This window comes from Hibiscus syriacus, unplaced genomic scaffold (assembly GCF_006381635.1).
Source record: "Hibiscus syriacus cultivar Baekdansim isolate YM2019G1 unplaced genomic scaffold, ASM638163v2 tig00110114_pilon, whole genome shotgun sequence".
Taxonomy (NCBI): domain Eukaryota; kingdom Viridiplantae; phylum Streptophyta; class Magnoliopsida; order Malvales; family Malvaceae; genus Hibiscus; species Hibiscus syriacus.
In genome coordinates this window covers 4,147,547-4,153,546 of record NW_024062594.1, presented here as the reverse complement: position 1 = coordinate 4,153,546, position 6,000 = coordinate 4,147,547, and positions in this window count along the sequence as shown.

Sequence of the window (6,000 nt, the reverse complement as noted above, 5' to 3'; positions counted from 1 at the left end):
ACATAGGCAGTGTATCGATACACCAGTGAAGGGATGTTATCGATACCCTATAGTGGGTACCGATACACTAAAAAGGGAAATGGAATAGATCTTTCCTTTAGTTTAAGAAATGAAAACCAGAGTATGCTATTAGGAATACTGTTATGTATAAATGTATGATTGTGTATATATCGAGCACAAGCAAGTTCTGAAATGACTGCAAAGTTAGGATCAATCCAAAGAGATAAATCATAGAAGTGGATTTGGATATATAAAGTGTCAAGGAGAGTGCAATTTAATTTGTACTTATGAAATCGAACAAACATTGGCCTGCGATGAGCCAGTGATGAAGTTTCTATGGTAAGAAGTGACTCCTAAAATATTATTTGATTTGTGATTGATGGAATTCTTATGTGTACATGAATATATGAAATTGTAATATAAGTTATGTGATATATCTGACATATTATTTTATATGACCATGATCGGTGTGAACATATGAGAATAAAATATAAAATATGTGAAAATGAATTAAGTAAATACATGGGAAATAATATAATTAATGTGATATAAGTGATTAGGTAAAACTGTGAGATAAGTTATATAACAGTGATATACAGACTATATGAAAGTATGCACATGAATACATGTATAAGTTTATATGTTTTTCTATGTGCTATGTGATGAATATATAAACATATGTGAACAAGATATGACATACGTGTTTACATGAACACATGAGAAATGATATAAGCTATATGATACTATTTATGTGATTACATGCACATGTGATATATGTTACATGATATGAACCTATGTGATATGGGTCATATGACAAGAATGATATGCAAGAACGAGTTATGAGATTACATGTTTATATGATACAAGTGATGTGAACTGTTATAAATGATATTGCCCATGTTATGTGATATGAGAGCTAGTGGTATAGTTGGCATGCCCAGAGTCGAGGGTTCTACGTGGTCCTTCGAGACATATATAGAGGTCATTCAGGACAAATACATAGGTCTTTCGGGACAAATTTCACATGCCCCTAGTGGGATCCCATACGAGTTGTGGTGACAGCATAAGTGCACAATCTCAATGTACTCGAATACCTTAACTTCTCAGTAATGTACGTAGGCCTATAAAAGATATCAAAGTGTTTGCATTATTATATGATATATTGTTATTATTGTTTTACACTGAATTACATGTGTACATGGGATAATAAAGAGACAATAACAAATACAATATATATGATGTATATGTTTTTGGTGATATGAAATGTGTTACATTAATTATATGATGTTATGTGTGTTTCTTTGTGAAATGATATATGTGTTATATGATATATATAGAAATGATAAGTACAACATCATATGATAAATAGAGATTATGATAATGATGTTGATAATGATGGTATATGTACATGTATGCATTTTAATATATAAAATGTTTTATGGTTTTTATTATATATTTTATATGCCTCACTAAGTCCACGACTTAGCGTGTGATTGTTTCACACGTAGGTTCCGAGAAGAGGAAGATTGATAAAAGTTATGCAAGATAGGTCAGTTTCTCCTTTCCAAAGATCAGATCAAATCAGAAAAGAATTGAATAGTATGTATTTTGTAATATTGATGGTGGTTGGCATGTAAATAAAGATTTGAATCCAATATGCCTTAATCGGTTTTGTAAAATAATATGATTGAATTTTGTAATGTTTTAAACGTATTTATGTAAATGGTAACTTTATAGTGATGAAAGGTTAAAGTTTTTATGAGTTTTATGTATGTTTTGCTGAAATTACTATAGCAGTGCATCGGTACACTGTAGCAGTGCATCGGTACACATTTTAAATTCAATGTTTTTGTGCATCGGTACACTGTCCATGGTACTATAGCAGTGCATCGATACACTATTCATGGTACTGTTCATTACTGTTCACGGTACTATTTAAACAGTATCGATACTATTCATACGATATAGTACTGTTCATAAAAACATATTTTTCCTTAAATTTGTTATAACAAAATATAATTCAATAGTATATTATCGTATTTTCTTAATATAAGTCCAAATATTTTGTTATTTTGTAAGAATATTGTTTTTAAAAGTCAATGTGACATCTGGGACTCGTATCTGGGTCGGGTACGGGTTGAGGGTGTTACACAAAGTATTTTTGAAAGTCTCTCATTGGAAGAAAGTATTACGTTTTGGACAGAAAGGAAAACTTAGCCCTAGATTCATTGGCCCAAACGAGGTTGTTAAGAGAGTGGGACAAGTGGCATATCAGTTAGTTTTGCCACCGAAAATGGAGAATAATCATAATATTTTCCATGTTTCTATGCTTAGAAGATATCGATCTGATCCTTCTCATATCATTACGCCGGAAGAGATAGAAATTCAATCTGACCTGACTTATGAGGAAGAACCGGTGCATATTTTGGCATATGAAGTTAAACAGCTAAGGAATAAGACGATTCCATTAGTCAAAGTTTTGTGGAGGAATCACAAAGTAGAAGAAACAACATGAGAACACGAGGATGATATGCCTAGACAATTTCCCCATCTCTTTGTATCGTAAACATTTGAAGACTAATTTTCTTAAGGGGAGATTTGTAACATCCCAAACAAAAGGCTAGTGACCAAAGTATAAGATTTTAAAATTTTGTGATTAAAATGGATAAATTGAAAAGTGTAAGGATTTATTTGAAAATTTTGGTGTAGGTTGATTAGCAAATATTGAAATATAGAAGGGTATAATGGTCATTAGATAATAATTGAATTAAAAATTCATTATGGATGGGTTATTTACACGTGGAAAAGAAGAAAGGAAATCTAGAATTCTCTCTTCTTCATCTCTTCTTCCTCTTTCCACCGAGAGTGATGGGCTAAGGTGAGAATCTTTAACTTAGTGATTTCTAGAAATTTTTTATTGGTTTTTATTCTTGGAGTATTAAGGAAACTTGAGAAAGCTTAAAGAGAAGTATAAACTAAAAGATGGATAAGTTATGGGTATTAAGTAAAGAGGGTTTTTTAGAAGATTGTTAAGAAATTATTAGTAAATGGATTTTGAAGATAAATTTTACTTGTCATCAGTTAGAATAAGAAGTTTAATATGTTCAAAAAGAATTTGGGACATGTTGATGAATTGGTATTGTAACATCCTCAACCCGTACTCGACCCGGATACGAGTCCGAGGTGTCACATTGACTTTTCAAACATTTACTTTTTACAAAAGAATGAAAATTTTATATTTTATCAAATCAAAGTATATAATTTATACAGTTTTAATCAAAAGGTTTACAAAACTTATCAGAGCATATACAATTCAAATCCTTTTTACATGCCAACTATAATTCTTATAGCACAATACATATTATTCAAATACATTTCTGATCTGGTCTTTAGAAAGGAGAATTTGACCAGTCTTACTCCTCTTTGTTCCATAGTCTCATCGAACCTACGTATGAAACACTCACACGCTAAGTCGTTGACTTAATGAGGCATATAAAACATGTAATGTCAACTTTAACTCATATCAATGCATGAACAATTAATACTATCATATCATATAAAAGCATATATATTTTCATCTAACAAATACACACATGCAAATATATCATCATCTTCATTCTTAGCATTATCAATAATTTCTTTTATCATATGATCTTATAATTATCATTTATACACATCATATATCACACATATCACTTCACAAGGAAACAACCATGTTATTATATCAATTTTATTTATATTATTTATTTGTCAGCCCATGTACACATGTGAGAACTAAAGAAATGTGAGTACATAGAGGTTGTGCACATATGCTGTCACTACAGCTTAAAATTAAAGAAACAATCTCATGTCACGTAGTTCACTTACACATAACACATATCTCATGTCATATTCTCATATGGTCACATAGCTCATGTCACTTAATCTCTTATGTTCACATATCATATGTTCATATCATTCCTTATGTCCATATTATAACTTATATAATCACATATATCCCTTATACATGTTCATATGGTTTATCACACTAGCATATATTCATACAAATCATGTAATACATGCAATAACATATAACACATACATTCATATCAAACATATGCTTACATTCATGAGTTCATGCATTCTAATATAGGAAATGGACTTGTCGCAAGTTTTTTTCCATTAAACATCATATACTAACTAATATGCACTCACCTGGTCTCACTAGTCAATACAGATCTCTTATCTTTTTCTCGATGACTATTACGTATCGACTTGACCGGACTTTGCTCTCGATCGATATCTACACGAATACACAATTTAATAAATATCGAAATTCAAATTACTTGCAAATATTCTTACTATAGCAAGGTAATCAAAGCACTAATCTTAAATTTCCAGCTCAAGTAGTATTGGTACTACAAGCACAGTACTGATACCCCTTTAAGGATATCTTTATATAGCTTATCGTTAAAGTTCTATGAGTTGGAGTTCGTCGCTTGCTGATCTTAATGACAACTACATACTTGAATTCAATAATCAAGCCAATAAATCAAGATGTTCCAAATTCATTTCTAACACTTTGAATCTCTTATTTCAACTTATGATAAGTCAAATTTAACTTCCAAATCCATCTACTCCTTTTTCAATAATTCACTTAAAAACTCATTTTACTTAATCTCTCATAACTTGTTCATCTTTGAGTTTTATATCAATTAAAACTTCCCTTAAGCTTTCTTATCACTCTAAGAATCAAAAGAAACCTTAAAATTAAAGAAACAATCAAGTTGAATCCAACTCACCTTCCCACTGAAGCCACGAGATGAAGAAGATAATCAAACCTCCAGAATTTTCTTTTTTCCCATAACTCCACGTGTTATATCCTATATAAAGGAAAATAAAAATCTTTCTTATGAAATGACCATTGTACCCTTACTTCATTAAATATTTACTGAACAATCCTTTACAAAATATTCCCAATTTAGTCCCTAAACCTTTCAATATTTTAAAATCAAACCTCAAAATTTCAAAACTTTTATTTTAGTTACTAACCCTGATTTTGGGATATTACAGGTATGATTTTTGGTTTCACGTGATTATGTGAGATTTTGGATGTTTAAGAGTGTTAAAGTGATATAAGTTGGTTTTGATAAGTGTAGTTGAGTTTAATGACATGAAATGAGTTAAAAGAATGGGGTTTAGGTAAGTTTTGATAAATTTTCGAGTTCAAATGGGTAATTTCTGGGAAAGGGTATCAGTACTTGATAAACAATATCGATACTTCAAAGCAAAAATAGGTGAAATCTGGGTTTAAGTATCGATACTAAAAGAACACTATCGATACCATAAGGTAAAATTGTATGAATCCTTAAAACAGTATCTATACCGAAGGAGTAACATTGATACCAAGGGTATCGATGCTAATGGATAAGTATCGGTACCATTTTTAGAATTCGAATTCCAGAATTTAGATTGGGCATCGATACTGAAGTATAGTATCGGTATTGGCCTAGGGTACCGATATATTCTGGTATCGATACTATTCCGATTGAAATTGTGAATTAAGTGTTTTGTTTAGCTTAAGTTATTGATGATTGATTAATAGTAATACGAACTCAATTTTCATCTCGATCATATTATTGTGTAGATATCGAACGAAGGTAAGTTCCAGACGATTAAAAGTTATAAGATCGACCAAGAGTGATAAGGGTTTTACTTTGACTAAGTAAGGTCAAGGTAAGTGCATACTATATATATATATTGTATTATGGAAAGAAGACTTGCGATGAGTATATTTCCAATGTTTTGATTTAAATAATGTTTTGAAAGTTTATTAAATGTTATGATTACATGTTTATATGAATATAAGCATAATTTTGATTTAGTTACTACGTGAACATGCATTGTTTATATTTCATACTATGTGATATTGATTTATGTGATGATATGAATATGTGATATAAGCTATGTGAACTGTATAAATAGTAAAGCCCAAAAGTATGTTATATGAGAGCTAAAGGT